Source organism: Manacus vitellinus, unplaced genomic scaffold, assembly GCF_001715985.3.
Source record: "Manacus vitellinus isolate BGI_N305 unplaced genomic scaffold, ASM171598v3 scaffold_35_pilon, whole genome shotgun sequence".
Taxonomy (NCBI): domain Eukaryota; kingdom Metazoa; phylum Chordata; class Aves; order Passeriformes; family Pipridae; genus Manacus; species Manacus vitellinus.
In genome coordinates, this window is record NW_021940498.1 from 7,903,071 (window position 1) to 7,929,878 (window position 26,808).

A 26,808-nucleotide genomic window follows, 5' to 3' on the forward strand; every position below is an offset into this window, starting at 1 on the left:
CCTTCTCTTCTCCAGGGGAACCCCCCCAGCTCTCCCAGCCTGGCTCCAGAGCAGAGGGGCTCCAGCCCTGGCAGCATCTCCGGGGCCTCCTCTGGACTCTCTCCAGCAGCTCCAGGTCCTTGTGCTGTTGTTCCCCAGGGCTGGAGGCAGCTCTGCAGGGGGGTCTCACCTGAGGGGCAATATGCCCTCTCCCTTGCTCTGGGATCAGCCCAGGACACCGGGGGGTTCTGGGCCAGGGCATGTCCAGCTTCTCATCCCCCAACACCCCCAAGTCCTTCTCCCCAGGGCTGCTCTCCATCCATTCTCCTTCCAGCCTGTGTTTGTGCCTGGGATTGCCCTGACCCAGGTGCAGGACTTCAGACACAGACTGGTCATTTACTGAGGGAACTCAATATCTTCCCCGTGTTTGTCTGCTGGCAGACAGTCACTGTCTTGTGTGCACGTGTGCCTGGACCCTGCCAGCTGTGGAAAAGCTGGGGGACTGAAGGTCGGGGAACAAAATCCAGCAAAAAAACATGGGAAAGCTGCTGTGGGAGCCCTCTGGTAAAAAATGGGACTGAGCAAGTGCCATTAGTGGCAACTGGAGTGTGCATTTTGGAAGCCGTGGATGTGTCGCATATAAGTGAGGGAAACTTGCCTTGCTGTACCTTGGTTTCTGCCTGTGTTAAATCTGAAAACATTGCTTATAACACAGCAGACCTTGTTAAAACTAAACCTGTGAGTGTGAGTGCCCTGGATTTAAACCAAGGAGAAAAATGTACCTGTTTAGTGCTTGGATGCAGTGGTGAAGTCAAATGCTTGACTTAATGAAGAATCCCACATGTCATTCCTTTTCACTGCCTTTTCTCCCCATTGAGGGGTGGAATCTGCACTGATGTCCTTCCACCTCTGGCATTGTCAGGGGATAAAAGAGGCCAGGTGACAACAAGGAGGCACCTGGAGGGGGCAGTGGAAGAAGTGCTTGTAGGTTTGGCCAACAGAAAGTAAGTCTTTGTATTTCTTAACTAACAATGCCTAAAGACACTCCCCTCTCCTTTCCCTTCCTGGAAGAGGAGGAAAAACATCCCCCAGAAGGCACCCCTGGGGTCTGATAGATAAGCTGTCTGCATTTTTGTGGCAGGGAGTCATCTCTTCCCCTTAACCCCTGCCCCAGGTAGGCTTTATCTGTCCCACATCTGGCCCCCAGGACTCTCTGGGCTTTTGGAGAACCAAATTGTTGGTCAAGTCCCAGGAGCCTCCTGGGTTGGATGGATGTGACTGTGGCTGCTGCTGCTGGGGGGCTTCTCCTGTTCCCCCTGGCAACAGGGACTCTCTGGTTGCCCGGGATTGTTCCATCCCGCTGGAGCAGGTTACAGGTTTAGTGCCTTTTTATTTTTTTTTTTTTGTTGGCGCTTTGCCTTTTGCCTCCTTCTGCCCTGCAGTGGGAGCAGGAGAGGCAGCAGAAAGGGGGCTGAACCTTGTGCTTAAAATCAGAATCGCAGCTTGGTGTGGCTATGGAAGCAAATCCATAATTTTTTTTATGGAGAACCCAAGTTTTCTTGAAATATGGGAGGAGAGGAAGAGAGAAATGAGGCTTCAGGTTGCTCCTTGTACTGGGAATGTGGAAGGAAGGACATCCTTCGGCCCCGGGGACAGAAAAAAAAAAAGGATATAGATGGAGCTCTGCACAAGAAAGAGGGAAGAACATTTTTCTAGAAGGATTGGAGGTTGCTGGAAGGGTTGGCAGCAGCAGTGCAGGCACAGTTTTGCTGAGAGCCCTTAGGATCCATGCCAGCTGAAATCCTGCGGAGGAGGCAGGGGCACCCTAATGGGAATTGTAGTGTGGCGAGTTGGGAATGGCAGGACATGAAATGCCTCGGGAGATTTGCCTGCTGCAGATGCTCAGGCTCTCTGGAATCAGTGAACAACCAGTCTCAGTCCACAGGAGGGGGATTTATCCCCTGTTTTGATGGACAGGAGAGAGAAGAGCTGGTGCGTGGTGGGAGTGAGGAGGGAGCCACAGGATAATGTGAGGCTTGGGCTGGGAATCCTGCTCAGCAACTGGCATGGCCAAGGGCTGTGTCTGTGACAGCCAGGGAAAACAGCAGCCCCAGGGGGCTGCTCCTCTGTGGTGCCAGGTAGGGACCAGCACCTGCCCAGGTGGGTGGTGGGGAAGGAGGTGCTTGAGGAAGTGCACAGACCTGACCTGGGATGGGATGTCCTGACCCTGCCAGCCAGGCAGATGAAAAGGACTGACAGCCAGCTGGGGCTGCTGGTGTGGGGTCAGAGGGGTGGGTGTCCCTGGGCTGTGCAGCCCCCGGGCCACCAGCAGCATGTTTGTGTCAGCAGGGTCCCACACGTCTGCAGGGGCTTTCTCTCCAGAGTGATAGGAGCAAGCACTGCTCTCTTGGATCATCCCAAATCCTTGCTGACAGGAGGAATGTGTGGGTTTCTTGCCTCATGGCTCCTCTGCTCCAGCACAGCCTGCACGCACAGGCACACGGGCACCCCGGTCCTGTTGGGTTTCAGTGCCTCTCTTAGACAGGGAACGCTCATTTGAAGAGATTTGTCAGCACCCAAACCTGGGTCACTGCTGGGAGGGGGTCCTGGGAAGGCATCTGTGTTCTGTGACCCTGTTTGTACACAGCCTGCAAGGATCCTACCTGCTGAGGGCACACCCATGTTGGAACGAGGGGAAAACAATGGCAAGGATGAGGATTCAACAAAATGTCTGCGACAGACAGCARKYYYYYCYTWRGSMRKYCYWRRAARGRRGKWWYCCYTYYYYYMARSMRRARSYKGRAAWTGCTTTATTTTTTTTTGTACTTTTGAAAGTTATCCAAGGGAGCAGTAAGGGTTGTCAAGCATTTTGAGAGTAACTTGAGAATGTTGCCCTAAACAGACTTGTTCTGGTTCTAGGCCTGCATTAGTCTTTGTGGAAAGGAAGAATTTAATCCCCATCACCTTCGTGTTGGCTCTAAGTGTGTTGTGAGTCAGGTTTTCAGGTGTTAAGACAACCTTGGTTTGGTGAGCCCTGCTCTGTACTTTCACTCCTACCTGCTGCTCAGTCACCTCTTTGTGGGCACATGGAGGTGTTTGTACCATCAAAGTGCCTGATGCAAATGTACAATCTTCTCTCAACACATCCTTCCTTCCTTAGTGCTGGAGGTGGTGGGAGGAATTGGATGTGAAACACTCTTTATCTCAGTAAGAGAAGGTGTCTGAACCTGTTTGCACTTCAGGGGCAGGTACTACACCTCCTTTTATCCCTGTGAAAGACCAGCTTTTCTTCTTTTGTTTGCAGGGTGCTTTGGGCTTTCCTTTTGCTTGGTGGCTCCACAAGCCACATGGAGTAGGAAGATGCCAGAAATATGGGAAAGGAGAGGCAGCTGTGTGCGTGGTGTTGTTTTCTGCTTCCCTGCAGTTGACTGTGGCAAGTAAATGAACCTCTGATCCGTAGCAGTTCCTGGCCACTAAACACTTGCCTGGTGAATTTTAACCAGCAGGAAGTTTGCAGAAAACATGTTGAGAATTGTCACTTTAACAGGCTGGCACTGTGATAAGAAAGCACCAGCACACAGGGCAGGTTTTGTTCACAGGGGGATGTTTTTGCTGTATTTCATCAAGCCATTCCCAATCCTGTCTTTTTCGTTGGAGTCACTCTCTTCCCTCCTGAGTGTACCCCATTGGCTAACTGCTCTGCTTCCAGGGGTTCTTGGTGCATGTGCCCATCCCTCCCGATCTTTACACACCTGTTGAAGAGAACTGGTAACCTTTCTCTTCTTTCTCACACAATGCAGAGAGCCAAACACTGCTGGAACAGCCTCTTTTTTTAGCCATTGAAGGTGGCTGTTTCTGAAGGAACTGAGAAGTGCTGGGATCTGATCTGTCTCCCAGATCAATTGGAGCATGTTTTTTGTGTGAGCCACTGGATGTTTCAAGACTGGGATGGTAATTGCTGCAGGTTCGACTTGGTGGCATATTGGGATGGAAAGTCTGGAGGAGTGCACAGACTTCAGTGCCTCAGTGGGACAGGCTGTTCCTTGCTAATACAAGCTCAAAACTGGGGTCACTTTGTGTGGTGCCATAAAACACATCCTGGCTTTGCCTAAGTGGGTAGGACAGTTGGTATCAATGGAGTTCCTCTGGCTTGCCAGCAGAACTTAATCCAGCCTTAAATCTTGTCTTTCCAGTTAGGTATGGCAGTGTCACTCCTCATGGATGCTTTCCTTTAAAATTGCCTCTGTTGTGCTCGGTGGAAGAAGATCATTTCTACCCTCCTAAGGTTTGGAAAGAGGTTGAACCAATTTGTCTTTTGCTAACCTGTACCAGTGTTTTCTGTATTTGAAATGCTGTTTCTCCTAGCTGAGATTAAAATGTTGGATTCCCCATTCTCATTTAACTTAAAAGTGTTCTGAAATTCAGGGGCTGAAAGTGTGCCAAGGTAGAGTTGTTTTGTGTCACTTCTTTTTGCAGAATAAGATGTAACTTGTAGAAATCCTCAAGAGAATTTAAACACTGATGGCTATCTGCCCACCTATACAGCTAAAGCTGCAGTGATGTCAGTGATTGTCAGAGCCTGGGTTTTTCCCTTCAGATTCATCCAAGGTTTGTTCTGGTGTTTGGGTCTGTTTTAATCTCCCTGTCTCATTATCAGAGTCCTGCTGCCCTCTCTGTACTTGGGTTGCAATGCCTGCTCCCACTCCAGAGGCCTAAAGTAAACATGCTGCTACTTTGGTTCAAGTGGTGTCTTGAGTTTTATTTGGAGGTGATTCTAACCCAGCGCAGCCCTCTGTGTTTATTTGTGTTAAAGTGGTGTCCGGATACTGACCTGAAGGCTCGGTGTGCTTAAGCATTTCATGTACAATAGTGTCTGTCTCATAAAGAAAACACTAATAAAGAAAATAAATCCAAGGATCACAGGGTGCTCTGCCCCATGGCCCAGTTGCAATGACCCTGCCAGGGGCTGCAAGCTCACTGTGTAGTGCAAATAAGGAGTCACCTGCTTACGCTGGTACTTGTGTTATCTGCCAGGGTGAGCGAAACTTCTCCTGGCCCCTGGAGTGGGGCTGCTGCTCCAGGTGTGGAGCCAGTCCCAGCCAGGGCACAGGAGCCTCACCTGCAGCCGATGGGGTTTGCACAGCTCCAGGGCTGCTGAAGGGTTTTGGTGCAGATGAGAGTCCGTGTCCCGTGGTGTTCATGGGGGCTCTGCTACAGAAGGAAATGGGTTTGGGAGTTTTTTTCCTGTGCTGTTGGAATTGCAGCTGGTGGTCCTTTCAGTTCTGGAAAGCTGGTCCTAGAAAGAGACTACTGAGCTTTCTTAAAGTAGCTAATTAATTATGCATTTAAGCTTGTCTGAGTGAGACACTGGCCAGCCGGGCTGTAATAGGATTGTTCCGGCTCATTTTAATTGGGCTGATCTGGCTTGAGTGGATGCTTCAATGTGGGGCAGTGTTTGGGAGCAGACTACTCTGGGAAACCTGCAGCCAAACCAACCCCTTCCCAGAGTCACCCAGGATGGATCAGGCTGGAAGGGCCCACAGTGGGGCATCTGGTCCCACCTCCCAGCCTCCAGCAGGGCCATCCCAGAGCACATGGCACAGGAGTGTGTCCAGAAGAGGGTTCTGGAATATCTCCAGTGAGGGAGACTCCACACCCTCTCTGGGCAATCTGTTCCAGTGCTTGGTCAGCACAGCAAAGAAGTTCTTCTTCATGTCCAGGTGGAACTTCCTGGGCATCAGTTCCTACCCGTTCCTCCTGTGCCATTGCTGAGCCCCCCGAGCAGAGCCTGGTCTGTCCTCTGCCCCCTCCCTGCAGCCCCTGACACACCCTGGGGAGGGCCCCTCTCAGTGTCTGCTCTGGAGGCTGAACAGCCCCAGCTCCCTCAGCCTTTCCTGCTCCCAGAGATGCTCCATCCCTTCAGCATCTCTGCAGCCTGCGCTGGCCCCACTCCAGGAGCTCCTTCTTGTCCTGAGCAGCCCAGAGCTGAGCCCAGCCCTGCAGATCCCTCCCTGACCTGCTGGGAATGTCCTTCCCAATGCACCCCAGGATCCTCCTGGTCCCCACAGCTGCTTGGTGTTGCTGTCTGACCCTGTGACTGTGTGAACCCACCAGCAGCTCTGAGTGATCCAGGTGGCAAAGAACATTCCTGATGCTCATCCTCACTAGTCCCTGCTGCCCGTGCTGTGGTTCTGGATGTCTTTGTGCTGTGGATATGGTGGCCTTGGCACTGGGGGTGACCCACATTGGGGGTAATGATAATAGTCTTCCATAAATATTTGAAGTCAGGAGTTACTCATGCATACCTTATTCAATTTGATTTATTTATCTGAGCCAGTGTTGAGAGCAGAGGAGTTGAACACTCGGAAGGGCAGGGGAAGCCCTGCCTCCAGACTGCTTGTGTGCATTCAGCACAGAGCTCCTGAGTCAGTGGTGTGCAATTGTGTCAGGAGTTTATTTGGATTTCTTCCTAGGGCTTTCGCTCAGGATGTTTCCTTTTAACAAAGAATTAGTAGGGTTTTAGTTTGTTAAACATCCCTTATGTAACCTCCAAAGTATATTTTAAGCAACAGTTTGCTTTTTTTTCCCTTTTTTTTTTTTTTTTACAGAAGTTGTCTATGCAGAAATAGCAGGATGTGTCTTTGATGGGTGGTTGTTGCTCTGTTTTGCACCTCTTGTGGCTTTATGGAATTGCTGTTGCTCTCCCTTCCTTGACTGTGGGAATTCCCTTTGGAAACCATTTAGATGCTGGGGGAATTTGGGCTGTGCTTTGTTGGGCCTGAGAGAAGGTTGTCCTTCCATTGATTGAATTTATTCTCTGTAGGCAAGGAGATCAGGACTAACCCCTCGTTAAAGCAAGGAGAGTTGGTGTGAGCATCTCACTGGCAGGACTAGCTCTCAGCTTCTTCCCTGGGAAAGCAGCTTGGCTCTGTGGCTGCTGCCTGAGGGAGGGTCCAAAAATCTCCTCCTGCTGCTTAAACAGTATATAAAAATACAGTAAACTGGTATTTCCTCCTTTGGGGTTTAGATCAAGCTTTAGATATAATGGTGACACAAACTGGGGAGGAAAAAATAATGAATAAATAAATATGTAAAAGCTCCCAAAAAACCCGCTACCTCTGAATGCTTCACTGCAAAAGTATTTGACTTTACTGGCTTTTTTCAAGCCTTGGCTTCTGAGCACCTTTCAAATCAGATGTATTGCTGAAACCAGTTTGCAATAATTGTAGTGTTGCTACCAAATTTGCTGTGTGTGAGAGGGAATCCCTTTTTTTTTTTTTTTTTTTTTCCCCCCACTGCAAATGAATTGCTGTCAGGTCAGTTCTCCTTTTTATAGAAGAAGGTTTGCTTCAAAAGACTAAAAGTATGAATTCTCCATCTGATATTTGACTTGAATGGGTAGCACTGCTAAAAAATTAATGGAGTGGAATAGCCTGGATGATGATTTCTCCTCTGATGTGAAGAAATTCGATGATGTTCTTTCCTTTTTAATTGCCTGGCCTGCTTTCTTCTTAACTATCCGTATATGCATCTCGTTTTTTTTGTTTTTTTTTTCATTTTTTCCTGTGCATCCAATTCCCTGGGATCCTGGTACTGGTTGGCAGGTTGGCAATTTACTCTGGCACTGCTCGTGGAGCTGTGACTGGGGCAGCTGCTGACGCGCCTAATGCGGCTCTGCACGTTTGATGTTTATGCTGATAACCCCGGGCGGCTTGGGATGCTTCAGCTGTACAGAAATGGAGCTGAAATAAAAAGTTTTCATACTTGAAGACAGTTTCCTGCACTGGGGGTAGCTGTGGTTTGCAGTGGTGACCTTTGGCTGCCACGCCACGGCCAGCTGCGTTGGCTTTGCTGCTGGTCCTGGTGGGAAGGGGCAGCAGAGCCGTGCTGGGTGTCCAAAGCTATCCAGAGCAACCCTGGGTACCTCTGGGACAGGTGGCAGGGGCTGGACTGGCCACTGGTTCCCAGCCACTCCCTGGGTGCCCTGGCAGTGAGGGGTGGAGAGGTGGTGCCAGACTGGGAAGGGGAGAAGGGGCAGCCCCTCTGCCTTCATGAGCTCACCCGCTCGTCTCCGTTCACGTGCACATGCAGATTTTTCCAGGGAGAAATGAGGACAGGGCAGAGACAGATTTTACTCTGGAACAGTGTTTTATGTCACTTTGCAGCAGTGTTTAATTCCCGTGGGCAAAACCAAGTGGTGAATACCTTGTAGATTGCAAGGAAGCGTTAATTACTGTGCAATCTTCTTCTCCTTGGCTCGACTCGTGCCATTTTAAAAGCCAAGCTATGGCATTTTCCATAGCTGGATTTGTTTGTGTGGGAAGTCAGAGTTACATAATTAAAACAAATCCTATTCTACAGTTCTATGTTTTCCAGCAAAATGTTTTGCCTCAAATAAGTACTGTCTGTAGCTGGGTAAAAATGAGGAGTGTCTTTGTTGAAGTTGTTTTTCTCTCTTGAAATGTTGTTCATATACTCTCCCTAATTGGCATTTTCAAATATTATTCTTTGTGATTGTTTTGTGGTCATTGTCTGCTATGGTTTGAAAAAGCTCATTAGGAAGAAAAGCCCTTGATGGCCAGCTGAGGAGTGGTATTTATGATGTGTGATGTGTGCTGGGTTCGGTGGGGGTGGTTTGCAGAAGGTGTCTGTGCTGCTCCAGGTCCTGCCCTTAACAAAAATGGTCCTGCTGAGGAAATTGCTGTTTTCCTGTCTGCCGTGCTCGAGGGTCTGTGTGTGCTGCTGGATAGTGGGGCATTGCTACCACAGCTCTTGGGAGACAGGCTGGGGTCTGCGTTTGTGCCATGTGGGCACCTGGGATGTGGCTGCAACTCTTGAGGTCTTCAGGGAGAGGTCTGAACATAAATCATAGCAGAGCTGCCTTTGGAGGGGCCTTTTGCTCCCCTCAGCGTGGCAGGGATGTTGAAATGCAGTATGCGGTGTGAGGGGCACCTCAGCTTGCTTCTCATATGGGTCTTCTTATTTCATAGCACCTTGATGCTGCCATCACATACATGCCATCATTTCCAACATAGGTTGGAAAAGACCTCTGGGATCAAATCCAACCTGTGACCCATCACCACCTTGTCAACTAGGCCAGAGCACTGAGTGCCACATCCAGTCGTTCCTTGGACACCTCCAGAGGTGGAGACTCCCCCACCTCCCTGGGCAGCTCCTTCCAATGTTTAACAACCTTTTCCATGGAGAAATTCCTCCTGATGTCCAACCTGAACCTCCCCTTGGGTATGACCCTGAAATACCAACTGTGCTTTCGGCATCTGCTTGACTCTTATGGTGTGTAAATAAAGGCCTTGGGTAGACAGGTAAAGCCGAGCACATGCCTGGGCCTCTGGGGGACTGAAACCAGCAGCAGCAGCATGGAAAAGTGGAAAAGCCTGAACTGAAAGGGAAAGCATCAGTTTCTAAAGGACATATTGCAAGGAACAAACCGTGGGGTTTCAAAACTGGCTGTTCCACAGCGGCTGCGTTTCTTGTGGCGCCCAGTTCCGTACCTCTGCCCGTGTGTCTGCAGGCGCTCTGGAAGTGCCAGCCTCGGAGCTGTGTGGAGCAGCTCCCCGTCAGGAACTGACCCGGGGCGCTGTGGAGCCGAAGGCAGGAGTTCTGACAGCCTGTGAGACACGGATCCCTAATTGAGGCCTCGCATCCTTTGTGCGTCAGCGGCAGAAGGGGAATTACCAGTTGGTTGGATTCACAGAGACAGCGGGTTCGTGGCGATGGGTGAGCGGGGAAGGGAGACCAGACGGAGCAGTTCTTCTTGTTCCTGCTATCCACATTCTCCATCTCTTCAGAGCCTGCTTTCTCAGCAACAAAACATGCCTGTGCTGTTCCTTGGCTTGGTGGGGTTTGTCTTGCCAAGTGAAGGGCTGATCCTGAAAGGCTCCTGAGGGGTGCTGTGAGGAGCCTCCCCCTGTTCCCTCTGTCAGGAAAACTTGTGCATGCTGTTAGCACAGCCTTCCCTGACTTCACTTGGGGGGAATCTGGTCCTGAAACTTCCCTGTAATTGGTGTGTTGTTATTTTTGGCTGCGTGGAAACCAGAAAGGTCACTTATGTGAACCTTTTCTTCTTTGAATTTCAACATGGCCATTAGCCTTCCTGCAATCTGCCTGCCTGGCTGAGCATGGGAATGTCTGGGACACATCTGTTTCCTGGTCTCCTTGAGTAATTGTGTACAGACCATCTCCTTGCCATCTTCTTACCCTAAAAATCCCTTGGCAACTGGGCAAACCAGTAGCTGAATATAAGGGAAAAAGATGGTGTTACTCCTGTATTTGATTCTGATACTGAGTGCATCCATGGGCTATCAGGGATGGGAGAGAGTTGCCTTTGAAACTTGTCGTGGAATCATCCCTGTCATTGATTCTGATGCTCCTTTCTCATTGAAATAAGAAGCAAAGTAACTTTTCACAGTCTTTCCCTTCTGAGTTAAGGAGAAAACGTCCGTGGCTGTGGTATTTGTTACAGCAGAGCCCTGCTGTGCCTGTATGGCTGAATTCCTTGGTGGTGTTGATCCTCAGCCTGCTCATCCCATCTCCCTCCCGGCCCCTCGAGTGAATTATGCCTCGTGTTCAGCGCAGGGCCATCTGTTTTCCTGTATGTTCTCTCCTCTCTGGCAGCCTGATTCGAATGGAAAGGTGAGGCTAAATACACGTGAGGAGGAGCAGCTCTTTTGTTCTCCCAGCAGCTTGTTTTCCAGCGGAGGAGCCAGGCAACAGAAGGAATGCTGGGTCTTTAGCTGTCCTCAAAATGTGCTCCTAGTGCAAGAGTCCAGGGGATTATTAACAGCAGAGTTGAGGGGGAACCTGAGTTTTGGGGTTAATTTGGCACCTCTGACTTAAAGGTCTCTTGTGACTGGGCCTGAGCAGCTTTTTGAAGATGCTGTAATCTGTGTTTTGACCTAGTACAGATTTCACTGTGTGACTCCACAACACTGCCAGATAGTCCCCACCCCCCGTGTCCTCCTGATCCATGCAGAGCTATTGCTGCTATCCAGGTTTTCCTGTGCCATCTCCTTTTGCTCTGTAAATGGTAATTTAATTTCCACATTTAGAGACCTTAATTAATTATGAATAAAATCATTTGTATGAATTTTAGAGCTGAAGGGTGACGGATTAATGGCTCTTTGGGAATGTGAGGCAGCTTTACAAGAAGGGATTCAGCACAGGAGTGGCTGTGTCAGCTCTGCCCTGTGTGCATCCCTGTGATGTGGGATGGGAGGAGAAGGAGGAGGGCTTCCATCCCCTGGCATCCTGGGGAGGCTGGCATGAGGAAGAGAACAGGGAAAGTGTTAGCCTGGTGCTTGTTTCTCTAGAGCTGAGTAGGTTGAGGCTCCCCTTGATGGTTTAATATGTCTGATGATGTAAGAATTTGGCTCCAAATGCGTGTTGTCATTTTTTATGCATGGTCAGCTTTTGTTCCTGTCCAGTGGAGTGGAGCACTGTGCAGTCCAGTGCTGGGTGTCTTTCTATGCCTTTTTATCATTTTTTTCTTTCTTCAGGGATCATGGAGTTCATTGAAACTTTTAGGCTTGTCCTCAGGTCTCTGCAGTGGCCAGACCTGCAGTGACCTCAGCAGTCACCTCTGCTTTTGGCGTGAGGCCGATTGCCCGATGCCTGCAGGCATCAAACATTTAACAGCTGCAACATCTGTTGGGTGCTACTCATGGCTCTTTTCCTCCAAGAAGTGTTTTGAATTTTGAAGCTCTTCAGAGTTCCTTTTTTCTTTTGTTATCCTTCTGTAGAGGCCAGTGGGCCCAAAATTACTTCTGCTGTCCGTCTCCTGACGCAGCATCGCCTGTTTGATGTCTCTGTGCACACACATTGCACTGTCCTTCTGCTCTGACCACGGATCCTTCTGATTCTTGGGGAAGGCAGAGAACAGAGCCGAGTCCAGGTTTTGTACTCCAGGCGCTTCTCGGACCAAAAGGGGTTTGTTTTCTTTTCCTGGAAGCTTTGCTTGCAGAAGGGAACACTGAGCAATCCAGCTCCCAGCAGTTTTGTTTGGCAGAGTTTCCTACTCTGCGTTGTCTCTCGCTCTTCCTCTGCAGAGCCGGTGGAAACGTCGTTGTTAATCCCAGCAGCTTTCCCGAAGCCCCTGGTTTTGCGTTCCTGGCTCGTCCCCTTCCCCTGTGCTGCGGGTGTTTGTCTCCGGCCCGAATCCTGCGGGACGGTGCCTTGGCTTGGGATGCAGGTCGGGAGTTGCGCAAGGCCCGTCCGTCTGGAGGGCAGATTGCCATCAGCCATCTCCAGGACTTTTTCATGGAACAATACTTAACTCCAGGGGTCAGCTGGAGGTGATGGGATCGTGTTGCCTGTGGTGACTGACAGGGCAGGGATAGAACTTTGGGCTGCACAACTTGGTTTGGTCTCAGCACGTGGGACAAACCCACTTGGCTGCGGCAGCAGCAGTGAAGGCAAGATGGGTGAAGGTTTTCACTCCTTCAGAACAAACTACCAAAAACCAGTCCAAACAGAAGTGGTCAAATTACTCAGGGGGCCCCCTGGTTTTGTATGACTTCTTCATGCTTAATCATTTCTCTTCCAAGCTAATAATTTCAGAGCAGCCTCTTGATCCTTACGTCTCTCTGCATTTTGTTTGCACGTGGTGTCCCTGGCAATCATCTGGTTGTCCAAATCTTCCTCTCCCTCTTTACAAAATATAGCCTACGTTTTGCTTTAAGCCATACCTGGTACTCTTAAAACATTGGTGGTGTAGCCTGGCCTGACTTTGAGGAGATTCCTGACAGGAAAAGAGAGGCACAAGCTGAAGTCTTTGTCTGGGTGTTTTTACCCCAGTACTTCGTAGAATCAGGCAATTCCAGAATGATTTGTTTGAAGGGACCTTAAAGCTCATCCAGTTCCAACTCCCTGCCATGGGCAGGGACACCTTCCATTAGACCAAGCCCTGTCCAACCTGGCCTCAAACAAGTTAGGCTTTACTCAAAGTTTTCTTGAAGGTTTAGAGGAAAACCAAAAGAAAGGGAGATGTGTTTGCATCAATATATTGACCTGATAACAGTTCTGAAAACAAGAAAGCATGGGAACTTCAGCTACTGGAGTTCCCACTCTGGCACAAGGCCACAGCCTCCTACTGAAGTGCTCAGCTGCTTTGGGAACCTGATCACAAATGTCTAATTTACACTGGTTGCACCAGTAACTACAGCTGGGACTGTAACCCATACCACTAGGTCATATTTAAAAGAAGAAAAGGCAGGAAAAGCAGAACTTTGGAGTTTTCCTGCCAGTCTGTTCCTCGTGAATCCTGCAGCAATTGATGTGACTGCTCAGTCTTGCTTCTGTGTAACTGTAGCAATTTAACAAGTGGTTTCTATAGGATGAAAATCAAGTTTCTTTGGCTAAAAACAACATACTACAGTGGCTGTTAATGGGATGGTGATGCAGGAGTGAAATAGCAAGAGAAGGAAACATTTGTCTAAGATTTATATAGGGAGTGCTGCCCTTATTTTTTGCAGTGTTTTCAAAACAAAAAGAGAGGGGGAAAGTAGAGATAAATGGCACAGGGAGGACTGTGAATGCTGCCCTGTGTCCCCACGCAAGTTTGCCAGAAGGATAAAAGTCCTGGAGTTCTGAGGTCCCTTCCCACAAATCCAAAGGATCCTGGTGGGCAGGAGAGCCCCAGCCTGTTTAAGGGAGCAGCAGAAGGAATTTGGCTGCTCCAAGTGCTGCTTGCCAGGCCCACAGTTCACAGCGAAACATGGGCTTGGATAATTTCTACCCTCTACTTGATTAAGTCTCCCTGATTATTTTTAACCTACAAAATCCCTGCCCTCCCAGCTGGGAGAGGATATTCCCATTAGCTCTGGGAGAGCAGCCTGGTTTTCCCCGGGAGATGTGTGAGCTGTGGGGCTGCTCTGAGGGGGTTTCAAGGTGGCACTGGGTGTTACTGCACTTTGGGTAGAGGTCTCGGTGAGTCTCGCTCACTTCCTACCTCGTATCTATCCACAATAATCTCAATCCTCACTTCGTTGACTTTTGACCACTTCTTAACCAGAGTTTAAAAAGTATCTGGAGCAAAAACGGGTCGCTTAGCAACGTGCTGGAGCTGAGGGCGACCAGAGAATGGGTCAGTGATTAACAATTATGTATAATCAAGGTTAAAAATGCAGGGCAGTCTGAGCGTCCCTACTCTGACAGCCAGAATATTTCAGTGTTACCATGCTGGGATTTATGGTGGTGGTAAGTAAATTTATACCAGCTGTAGTCTTGACCTCATGAACGTGATGATTCGAGACTTGAACCCAGACTGAAGTCTCTTTTCTTTACTGGTGTATCACAAAAAACATGAAGTAACTTTTGGGTGTGTAACACAGGCATGGTCTACGTTTGGCATGTATTATTTTCCCCAAGGCTCAGGGCCTTCCCCGTGCCGTGTGACTTCCCAAACAAACAGAAATAGATCTGCACAGGAGAGTGGAAAATGCAGTCTTGCTATAGAGCAGAAATGTGGAAGGAGTATGGGTTCTGGTTTTGGTCACTGTGTGAATGTTGGTGCACTGTTCCTCCAAGCAGGGAAACAACCAATTCCACGTGAGCTCGATGAGTATATTTTTCTGAGCCTTATTTTGGCAACATGATCATTTTCCTAAGTCCTTGGTGGTGCTTTGGTTTCTGGATGAAGAGATCCTTGGCAGCTCTTTCTTCTCGCACAGAGTAGAAAAGGACATGGCTTGGTTATGATTTCATTTGCCCCAATAAATGTCCCACACTCCCCATTGCTGCAGGAAAATACAGTGAGAATATCAATCACTAGCACAGCTCTGCATCTCCTGGATGTTTTTATAACTCTGGCAGTGAGATCAGGGTTGTTTTGCCAAGTCATTTACTTCCATTGCCTAATCAATTCCTAAAGGCTCTTGCCTATTTGCCTCTTTGTTTAATTAACCCTTCTTTTCAGCCATATCCCCCCCAGTTGTCATCCCAAACTTGAGAGTCAGGGATCAGCTGACAGTGCCTCTTCAGCAGCCCCAGGAAGTGCTGAATTCCAGGAGTCCTGACGGGAGGTGATTTATATTCCTCGGGATGAATCTCCATCGGTGTCCGAAGCTGACGATGTCACAGGCGAGCAGGCAGCTCTTTTCCTTCACTCCCCTGACCCTTTTTCCCTCACCCTTCTTTCACTGAATAGGCTTATTCCCTGCCAACTTAAATAATGCATGTTTTAAGGATCCCTTTCAGACTAATATTACTCATCACCTTCCTCACCTGCCACTGCTGGTCCAGGAGAAAAATCATCTTAATGCCCCTTTCCACAAGAGTAAGAGGATGTCTTAATGAATGCTTTCCTGGTTTTGGTCATTAAACATGCTCTGCCACTGTGGGCTCTTTATAGCTTCGCACTAAGTGGTAAAATCCATATGTGAGACTTTGCAGAGGCTTTTAGGTGTCATTAGGGATCATTAATATGCAGAGCAGTGCCACGCAACAGAGGCTGCTGGGGTAGGAAATGAGATCCATCATCTGTTGTTAGAGCTGCAGGATAACTTCAGGGTCAGCAGAAATCAGGCAGAGGGGCTGGACTTGTGCAAGGATTCCTCATTAGGACATGGAGCGTGTGTGTGGGTGGTATGGGGAGGGGAAAGGCAAACCTGAGCAGCTTTGGGGTTCCTCCCATCCTCATCCTGCAGTGTTGGTTTGGATCTTCTGATCCTGTAGCTGTTACAGTCACTCCAGTGACTCCTCAGTGCAGACAGACTATGCCCAAACTCGATAGCTTGGATTGCATTTGTATAAATTGAGTTAATACCCAGTTTCAGGCTGTCTCCTGCCTGCTTCCACAGGCCAAGGATCTTTTTTCCTTTCTTCCTGCCTTCTTGATTGGCACCTTCATTTCTGCCTTATGAGTCTTTTCCTGGTTTTGGTTGGTTGTTTGCCACCAGAGACTGATTTCTACACCCACCACACCACCTAGGCAGGTGGTTGCAGGGGGGAGTGCCTGCACCTGTTTGTGGTATCATAGATTTTGGGTGATTCTGGTGCCTTTGTGGGTAGCAGCATGGGCTGCCTGCGGGTGCTTGTGAAGGAGGTCTGCTTCCCCTTTACCTGTGGGTATAGGATGTCTTCCCAATAGCCATCAAGAGCTTTTTCTGCTTTGCTTTCCTTGCTCTGAAAGGCCTGGGAGTATCAGGAGCAGGGGTGGCAGGGAGTAGGAATGTTTCCTGTGATCTGTCGTGGATCAGCAAGGAAGGGAGACCAGCTGAGCAATGAATTATGTATCTCCTCTTTAAATAAAGAGCATTTCCATGCCTTGGAAAGTTCAAAAGATTATTCTACGTGCTGGTTTCTGATACTGGACAAGCTGGAAATGTTAGTGGGTATGTTAATGTTGCTCCTGGCCCTCACAGCGTTCACTTCTGAAAAATAGAAATGGTTTTAATGTGCTTGGCTTGGGAGCTTTGATTTGAAATGAATACTGTCAGCCGTGTTAAAAAGATGATAAATTACGCTGAAAAACGTGTTTTGGTTTCCAGCAGCAGCACTGGGGTTGTGCCACAGTTACAGGAGAGGCAGAGTCATTCAGAATGCAGGTGTTTGCCCCTCCTGGCTCTTACCTTGGCACTGCTGGGCTGCCTGGGCTGGTGCAAGGTGTTCCTGCCCAGGGCAGGGAGTTGGCACTGGAGGGGTTTAAGGTCCCTTCCAACCCAGACCAGTCTGTGATTCCAGGGTTGTCCCGTGGTTGCTCTTGGCTGGGAGTTAAACCAGCTCCCTGTGCAGCGACTCCTTTTTCCTCAGGCTCAGGATCACGGAATCACAGAATAATTGAGGGTGGAAAAGCCCTCCCAGGCCATGGATCCACCCTGTGCCCAATGCCCACCTTGTCCCCCAGCCCAGAGCACTCACTGAGTGCCATGGCCAGGCCTCCCTTGGACACCTCCAGGGGTGGGGACTCCACCACCTTCCTGGGCAGCCCCTTCCAGTGCCTGACAACCTTTTCCATGAAGAAATTTCTCCTGATGTCTTGGGGACTCCTGCTTTTTGGGATAATTTTTCCTGTTGCTGGCTGCTTTATGTGCTCATTAAAAACAGTGGGGATTCATGGGTAAAAGGGAAGGTAGAAAATGTAACCCAGAGTAAGCTCTAATGTGTTTGTAGATGAGAACCAACTTGGCGTGTTTCTGTGTTTGAGATTTATGATCTAATCATTCCTTCCCCTGCACAGCAGGGACTGGAGCAGCGTGTAGTTATTTACATATAGGGAACATTAAACAGCCACCTCTTTAAACCATATGTGAACATAAAATCCAACAACCACTGCTGAGTAATGAGTCTTTGCGAAAGATGAGAATAAAAATAAAGTGGAAACAAGCAGAATGAAAAGGTATTATTGCAAGAAGTAGCTGTGACAGCAGCACGTTATATCCCTGTGGCAGGGGGAGAACGTGACCCTGTGAATGTGTCCTCCTGAGTTCACACTGAACACGTGCACCAGCTTTGCTCTGTGCTCCTCTGGAGCTGTGATGGGCTTTGGATGCCGTGAGGAACTAGAGGATCTTTGAGTTTGGAGGTTGGCAAAGGGATTAGGGGCTGTTAGTGGTTTTTATCCCCCCCTCTTCCCTTTTCAGGAGAAAAAATGCATGGAAAGGGCATGTTCTGTGGAGAATTTGCTGCTCTCTGTATCATATGAGCCCTAAAATACTGTGTTTTTATGCCTTCTTTCCACTGGTGGCTTAGTTCCTCGAAATGGACTCTCCTGTCCTTTTCCATTTCTAGTGCTAATTACGAACAGGAACTTGAAAATAATTCCCTGATAAAGGGGAAGGCATCCCCAAATGGGTACAACTGCATCCTGCAGAGGCCAGGATTATCCCAGAGGCACGTGTTGTTGGTGGGTCTCAGCACACAGGTTAGATCCAGAAGCTGGTAGTTGTGACTGAGAAATGTATTTATTCCTTCCCAATGAATCTCCTCGTTGCTGGGGTCACTCTGATGGTCAACCTGAGAAGAGTAACTTTGGGATTTAGAATAAAATAAGAAGCAAATTTCCATGATATGGGGGTTAAGATACTGAGTTTCTATCACAGAAATAAGACTGTTTTCTACTTCTGAAACACCCTTTCAATGGCATTTTAACAACATAACTGTCCTTTGCATATCTCATCTTTTAACCCTCTGCACTGCTGGACCCTGAAAGGAACGCGTTAAAAAATGTGGAAGGCAGGGGGCTTAAGAAATTTTTTTGTCCTTAAATCCCCACTATTTTCAAGTAGGATTTTAGAAATCTCTGCTGTATTTTAATTTGGTTTGTCAGAATATAATTACCATGGATGAGGTAAAAAACTCATTTAAACACGGCAAGTGTGGTGAAGAATCCAATTTTCAGAAATCAGTGGAAATGTAATTGGAGTCATTAAGTGCTGACTTCGGTAATTAAGAGTCGGGTTTTGACGTTTCAGGCTTCTGTTGCTAATTGTCCGTGGAGAGGGTACAAAAATGTTGTGTTTGCCGAGGAATTGGTGGCTCCCTGGACCTGTGGAGCTGCTGGCCACACTCAGACAGGTGTTGGTAGCATGGCAAACAGTGCTTTCTCTTTATTTGTGTCACAAGGTACAGAGCCAAAGCAATCCCTTTAGGATAATATTCAGGAGAAGGGTTTTTCTAAGCAAGAGATGGATGCTCAGCTCCTCAACCTATCTTGCTTTCAAACTTGGATCTTGGGTTGCAGGTCCATCTTGATAAAATATCTGGATCTCTCTGCAGACTGAAAGTGCTGAGAAAGTTTTGAATAAAAGAAATCAGTGGTAGAATGCATCCTCATCATTCCTTGTTTGCAGAATTATCTTTAGGAAGTAGTCAGGATGTTCTGCATTTTTAACTCCTGCAGTTTGAGCAAGATGCTTTTGTTATGATAATGGAGAAACCATAAAAACTCCTGACATGCTGATAGTTATCATCATATAAAACAAACCTTATGCTTACTTTCCTATTAAAAATTCTAATTTTCCAGAGCAATGGCACTTATAAGGTGTTTTTCCTTTCATTTTGTTGTTTTCCCAGCACCCAGATGATGCTGTTTGGGCCTTCAGCATGGGAGCTGAGGCGAAAGGTTTTGTGCTTTTGAGCTTTTACTCCCACAAACAAATCCATCTCTTGCTCTGAGTTTGAGCCTGTGGTTATCTTCTGTCTCCTCAGAAGCCAGAGTTCAGCTAGAAAGTTACCTAAAATGTGTTTTTAGCATTTTGGCTGTGCTCATTTCTTAGATGCGGGAAAACCACGGGCAGCTTAAACACCTGTTTTACCCAGAAATCCCCTTTTTGGGATTGTGGTGTTTCTTCACAGTGCAAAAGTGTGCTTCCCTTCTCCTCTTAGGGGTTCTGACCCTTGATGCTGAATGGGTGGTTTCTCCTGAACTTGTTCACGTTAGTGCTGGATGTGGGGGGGGCATCCATGGGATACTCTTTGGAGCTGGACACCTTGAGGGAGGGCCCAGAGGAGCAGCCTGGGCCATGTTCAGGAGAAATGATCGTGGAATCACAGGATATCTGGAGTTGGAAGGGGCTCTTGAGGATCACTGAGTCCCTCCCCTGGTCCCTTTGCAGCCTTGTGGTTTCTGGGTGACACACTCCTCAGAATACCTGGCAGTGGCTGAGTGTGGTATGACAGAAGCCAGGGAAGGCACCTTAAGTAGCTGGAACAGGTTGGAGTCATCATGCCAAGCTCTTCTGACCAGGCTGGTTAGGAAGGACTGTCTCTTCATTGCCTGGGCTTCCATACAGTCAGAGAGCAGCCCTGGTGCTTGATGATGATTCCAGGCTGGGCTTTCTGTAGCGTGTTGTCCCCGTCTCCCAGACACTGAGCTTGCTGCTAGAGATGAGGGGAGTAATGAGGATACGCTCTGCTTTAGGCATAATTTCCTTTTCCCTTCGCTGTTTCCTTTTGTTTTATATCTTCAGACAACCCATGTTGCTGCCTAATTGGATTACTGGGTCACTTGCTGACTGTGGGCCGTGCAGGACTGGGACGGGTCCCTGCGGCTCCGCAGTTCGGGAGCTGATGTGGGCTGGCAGCCCTGCTGAGCCACTGCAGTCCTGGGGGCCTCATGGAAAACGGCCTTTCCCAACCTCCAAACCCTACAATGGCTGCATGAAGGAATGGATCCGTTCCTTCCTTTCACCTGGCTCCTTAGCTTTAGGGAGGAACAATTCCAAATGCCTTTGTTTTGTAGCCTCCAAGTCTTCTGGGGGCTGGGTGGAAATGCAAAGCCTTGAGTGCAGTTCAGGTGTTTGCCTTTGAACAGCTCTCACTTAAAACGAGGGCTCTGTATCTTAAACAAACCAGCTCCTTGCAGTTTCCATGGTAAGCTCTCCTTCATAATTGAACAGGAGTCATAAACGTTGCATAAACCCAGGGAAGCTGCTGCTCTGTGGTGTCAGCCCTGTGTTTGCTCTCTGTGCAGTGCAGCTCCCCGGGGAGGCTCCTCGTGTGTCCCACGGCCGCCCCAGGACTCCTCTCCAGACCCTTCTGCTGAGGAGAAGCCAACTGGAGGAACTGTGAAGGCTGAAGTCTGTTGTCAATGGGACTGCACAGAGGGAAAACTCAGACCTTCTGCTTTCCAGGGATCCCTCTGCAGACTGTGCTGTCAAACTCTCCTTCCGGAGCTGCTGCGTTCACCTAGAAGCTGCCAGACCTTTGGAAAACAAGAGACCTTGCCAAGGTAAGTATGAATGACATATCAGATCATGCTTTTAAAAGTCCATTCTTTCATTTCATTTTTTATTTTCAACCAGCTTTGCTACTTCTGGGGCAAGAACATCTGTGCTGTCCCACCTCTTAGGTTTTATAGTTTAAATGTGTGGATGTCTGTTACGATGCCATGTGTGTCCCACCACACGTTACCCCCCTTCCCTTTTCTCTGCCTCTTTAATTATGAGGATTTGAGCCTCACATGCTTAAAGTTTGTCACATGGACCCAACAGCACTGAAAAAACTCCAACCCACTAAAAAAGCCCCTCAGACAGCCCCAGGTGTAAAGTAGACCTCAGGGTTTTGATGCCTGAAGCTTGGCAACACTGTATTGCCAGCAGTGGAGCTACTTGAAAGGTTTCCCCTCCCAGGGAAAACAGTGACCTTGGCTGTCACAGCACGGGATGATGGTCCCAGACCCCTGCCTGTGGGCAGGATGGTGTGGGATGCTGTGCTCTGAGCTTGTCCCTGCCAGGAGCACAGCACTTCCAGGCAGGTGATGATGAGGTGTGCCCTGTGTCCTTTTCCGCTGGTCTGGAAGCATGTCCAGGGGTGTTATGTTACCTTGGAAAGACTGCTCGTGGGAGACGACTCGTGGATGTTGTTTTGCTGCTTCTCCTTGCTCGTGGCACTGTGGAGTTCCAGGCAGGGGCTGCTCCTCCATCCTGTGCTCTCGCGCTTCCCGCTCACCGCACAGATGGAGTGTGAAGCTTCCTGGTGCTCTGTGGCAGCAGCACCCACAAGCACAGAGTGACAGACTGATCCCTGGATTCCCCTCCTTTCCCTCCTCCTCCAGAGCCAGCAGGAGAAAGGTTTTTGTTCTTTTCTTTGTCTGAGTTCGTGTGGTGCAGCGCGTTGGCAATGTGCCTATGGCCTGCGAGGGGAGGGGACAGGAGGGGGGTCAGGGGAGGCCACAGCAGAGTCATCATCATGCTTTTTCACAGAATCCCAGAGTCGTTTAGGTTGGGAAAGACCTCTGAGATTGAGTCCAACCTGTGCCTGATCCCCACAGAACACTCAGTGCCACGTCCAGTGTTGTCCCCATCCATCCTGTGGCTGTGGTGGTCTGTCTTTAGGTGTCCATGATCTGTCCAACCTGGCACGGAACACTTCCAGGGCAGCCACAGCCACAGCTTCTCTGGACCAGGGCCTGTGCCAGGCCCTCACAGGGAAGAATTTTTTCCTAATATCCAACCTAAACCTACTCTCTGTCAGTCTGAAGCCATTCCCCCTTTTCCTGTCTCTCCAGGCCCTTGTAAATAGTCTCTTTCCATGTTTCTTGTGGGCTCCCTTCAGGTACTGGAGCCTGCAATCAGGTCACCCCGAAGCTTTTTCTTCTTCATGCTGAGCAATCCCAATTCTCTCAGCCTTGTAAAGGATTTAGGAAAAAAACCCAAACCCGAGGAATTTTCCCTTTAACAATGCCTTGTTGCACAGAGGCAGGATTTCTTGCCCTCTGGCATTCTCATGTCAGGAGGGCTCTGAGTGGCAGAGGTCAGGATTTGGGGAGGGGGCTGTGGGTCTAGGCTGACCCCACAGAGTGACCCGTGGAGTGCAATCCCTACAAAGCGAGGCTGTTCCCAGGGGGATCTGGCTGCCGTGTTCCTATTAAAATGTTCCAGAGAGGGGGGGATAAGGAGGAAACTAAGCCCGTTTCCTATCTTAGATTTTTAGGAGACACTTAAGGGAGCGCAGTTGGATGAGTAAGGGCAAAGGCAAATTGCAGAAAGCACTTACTGGGCTTGTCTGGGGATTTGAGCCGTGCAGTCTGTGGTGCGAAAGCCGGGCTTTGCTGTAGGAAACGGCAATAAAAGCTGACAAGCCTAAAGACCCAGATTAATTTAGAAACTCTGCAGCTCAGGGGAGGGAGGGTAGAAACAGAAGTGCAGCGGCTCAGACTGACCTTTCCATCAACTCCACGGCTCTTCCAAAGATGTTTGTGGTGTCTGAGCTGGGGTTGATCCGTGGGATCCCTGGGTGATGTGGGGCAGCTGGAGCTCAGGCTCCGGAGTTCCTCCTTGCTCACCAGTATGGCTCTGGACCTCCAGGAGTGTGGGGCTCTTTGGCCAGTGTGGGGTGACACTGTCCATCGGTCTGTCCAGTGGGCTCGGGATGGTGCTGCCAAAGTGTCGGTGCCAGAATCTGTCCCTAAAGCTCAGGGCACAGTTTGCAACATGGAGCAGCTCCTCTGTGCAACTTGGAGAGGTTGGATCTCTGTTATATGTGCTGCCTGACATGGGTCAGTGGGTGTTATACAGGATCTAATTATCCTGATGGCCCAAGGTACAAAAGAAAGAGACCTGTTCACCTCGGGCTGTGTTGCTGACCGTGGGTGCTTTGCTTTCCTCTTTCCGTCCCTTCCATCCTCTCACAAAGCTACACAGTGAAAGATGATACCAGAATTCCTCTTCCTCAGGCTGCTACAGACAGTTGTTTCCATGATCTTTGTTTACATAGATCCAAGTCAGATTCAAGTGCCTTTTAAACTCAGAGGACTTGTCAGGAGGTGGGAGACTGTCATCCCCTTTAGTCTTTTCTGTACAGGTGTTGTCATCGTGTGACCAAATTCTATCCTGAAGTTGTTTAAAAAAACCCCTTACATTGTGATACTTGGAGATGTTCATGTTCAAATGTCACATGGGCATACATATTGTACTTTATAATGGCATCTTAGCAGCTTAGGAAGTGATTAGTTTACTTTCATGCCAATGTTTTCGCCTGTGCAGAGTGGGAGTTCGTACTGACATGTGCTGAAGTCTTTCTCCTGCCCTTCAGGGTTTAAATAAAAACCACTTTCTTTAGGAGCATGTCAGAGAAATTCTGTTTTGAAAAGCTGTTTGGTTTCTTAGGAGCATGTGCACATATGTTTTTCTCTTTATGTTCTTAGGTTTCAGTGGTATTTAAGCCCCATTTTTCAGAACTGAGTGATTTTAGAAGCGTTAGACTCTTTAACAGGACCTAAAGCGAACAAGGCTGTTTCTTAAACTGCTGACACGTGTGTACCCATGTGCATTGGTCATTGGAGGGCCACAGTTGGATCCTTGGATCACTGCAGAAGCTTGGGAGCTCCTCACTCTTTGGTAAAGGCAGGGGGCTGGGGCTGTGCTGTGTCGGCCCCAGAGGGCGAGTTGGTGTCTCATACACTGCCTGGTTTGTGGTTATTCCAGCAAAGAGGTGCAGCCCCTGCTGCCCAGAGGCCTATGGAGTGTGCCTGGGACTGTGGCAGAGGTGTGGCCCACACTGGATGTCCAGCCACCACCTGTAGCAGAGGTTTCTGCTTCAGTCCTGGTGGTCACTGTGCCCTCAGTGTCACTCCCAGGGGTTGCAGCAGTGATACCTAGGTCTGGTGGCTCGGAATTTCACTGAGTTTGTGGTCTCTGCAGAGCTTAAATCTCTTCATCATTCTTTTGAACCTTTTTATTTCAGCAGTCAGAACAGGGGGAAAGAGCTGTAAATGAGTTGTAATGCCAGGCTGAGCTGGGAGTGCTGCCTGTTAGGAGTGGGGTGTGCTGGAGTTTGACTAAGCCTTAGCAGGCACTGCTCATTTCACTGCAAGGCCTAAATCAGATTATTGTCTGAGTCTCCCCTCAGCAGTTTAAATCCTTATCAAATATTCTCTGGTCTCATGCATTTGAGTTTCCCTTCTTCACCGTCTGTGGAGTAAAGGGAACATAGTTTAACCCTCACACAACTTTGTCCTCTCTTTACAGCCTTTGCCCTGTTAACTTTCTAAGGACATTTTTTGAGCTGAAAGCTCAAAAAATAGATAGAAATGGATAGAAAAACTGTCACGGTCTTTTGTAAACTACATAAGACTATCCAGATGTGTTGATGTAAACCAAGGCTCCAGTAATTCTGAAAATGAGAAGCTCTCCATGCATATACAGCTCCTAGAAAACCGATCCATCAGTTAATTGTGGTTTTTTTTGCATCTGGAACGATTCCCTAATTTTGCAGGAGGCTTGGTGTGCATTTCTGCCTGCCTCATTGACTCCTTTGTGTAAAGGACCAGGAATACCGATCCCAGGGAGCTGTATGAACAAATGCTCTGGTTCAGTGGTGGTGTGCCCTGTGTCAGGTATGTTTGGATATAGTTAATCCTGCCTGGGGAGGCAGCAGGATGCTTTGTACAACCTTTGGAAGTTTCTTCCAAGCTGGTCTAGGCTCTGTTGGCTCAGACCAACCGGGAGTGTTCCATGGAGGAGCTCAGTGAGTCCTGATGGAAGCTGTAGCTGTATTTCTCCACAGCCTGGCATTTCATTTGGTTTCTCACGTTACCCAGCTTAGTCATCTCTTTAGAAATCTCAACTTCTTCCTCCTCTCCTGGCGTACAAACCAGATCCCGCTTGGTGGATGGTGCAGTGGTTTGCCCTAGCAACCACACAGATCTCCCAAAATAGCTCCTTCCATGGCTGCAGAGCCTCTCTGAACCTCAGAATGTGGACTGCACTCTCTTGTTTTGCCTCTCTTGTTTTCAGACAGAAAATAACCAGTGCTGTGAGTGGACTTTGTGCACAGAGCGAGGCTCTTTGGGACACGAGGGAAATTCCTGCAGTGTTTATGTGCTGAGAGAAAATGCCTTTGGAGTCAAACCATTCCTTCTGTGTGCCCACGTGTATGATGTTGTTCATACCCTGTTCCCTGCTCAGGGAGCACCTGAGCTGGGAAGGCTCCTGGTGCCAGCCTTGGCCGTGCCAGGGTTGAAATTCCCTGCTGGAGTGGCTGCTCTTGGCCCCTTTGCCCCTAGCACCTTCCTGAAGAATGGGACGGCCACTCCATGAGGTCTCCCCTTTCTTGGAACATGGGTGTACAAGTTTCTGCTGCTGTTTGTTTTTTGTGATAATCAGAGCAAGAAATATTTTAATACACTTTTGAAGTGTGGCCATTTTCTTTTCCCTGCCTCTCCAGCCTGAGAAAATTCCTGTGTTTGGGATATCTTTCCATAGCATTGCAGGAGGATGAGATTTATGGAGATGTGTTCAAATGCTGCTCATCTTCTGCTGAGGTGATGCTTTTTGCAATGATTATCTTTCCCTTGCTTTAGGAGGGTGTTCTACAGTCTGGTGTGTTGTTATAGTCACCTTTCCTACTTATCAGCTTCAGTTCTCCTCCAGATCCTTTCCTCTAGCCATCTCCTTTTTTGCTATATTTAAAACAATGCCTTACAACTCACAGTTTTTAAAAAATCCGATCCAAACCCCAGAAGGGAATTAAAACAGCGGCAGGTAATTCAGTTTTGTTGTGTGATGACACGCAAGATGTAGGTTTTTGAGGGCCAGAAGTTATGTAGATTGTTGGTATAAGAAGACAGAGGACAGCTGAGATTAAAGTGGAGGGGGGCAGACATTGATTTGCTTGTATGTGGGAGAGAAGAGACCATCAGCTGCAATATTTACACTCAATTACCCAGGGAGGGTTCTGTCATTATTTGCGTTCTCTTGAGCATTCTGTATTCTCCAGCATACTCTTGCCATATGTATTTGGTTGCCAGAAGTTTATATACATTTTCTGCTTTTCATTCCAAACAATGTAACATTTATTACGAGTTCCATGAGTTGCTGTTTCAAGGGGAGGAAAAAATCTGCACCAAGCTGTGCTCTGGCACCATAACCACACTCAGTAAGGGCTGCCTGCGTCACAGGGAGGGTGAAGAGATGCTGTAGGAACCAAGGCACTGCGTTAGTTGTCTTAAAAGTCATTAAAATCTCTTTGGGGAGTGTTCCTGATTCCTGGCTGGTGGTTGCAAAGGTGGCTCCCCACACTGCGGGGAGAAAATCAGGCTCGTGTTTGTAAAGTGGTGATGTGCACGTCATGACAGTGATCTTTGGGGCCCTGTCCCTCCCTGCCCCTCTGGGAAAGGTGCTCTGCCACTCCACAGCCAAAGCTGGAGATGGGATTTGGCCTGGGAAGAACCTGTAGAGCCAGGGTTGGGTTGTCCCTAAGCCCTGTGGCTCCATGGGGCCCTGCAGAGCTGCACTGTCCCCCCCCTTGGCATCTTCTCCACTGCAGAGTTTCCAGGGACTCCTCCCAGCGTCCTTCCCCAAGCTAGGGGAGGGTGTCCCAAAAGAGAAATGACAAGGAACCATTCTGGGGCACGGCAGGAAGAAGCTTCTT

The 26,808-nt window shown here is 48.7% G+C and overlaps 1 protein-coding gene across 1 annotated transcript in view; it reads left to right on the top strand.

Moving 5' to 3' along the window:
- The first annotated feature begins 9,577 nt into the window (after positions 1-9,577).
- Positions 9,578-26,808, top strand: part of TIAM1 (T cell lymphoma invasion and metastasis 1) — a 143,534-nt gene continuing 126,303 nt past the window's right edge. Inside the window, exons 1-2 of the mRNA XM_029961476.1 lie at positions 9,578-9,648; positions 20,568-20,665. The gene's annotated coding sequence lies outside the window, so the exon portion shown is untranslated. The remainder of the gene's footprint in view (positions 9,649-20,567; positions 20,666-26,808) is intronic.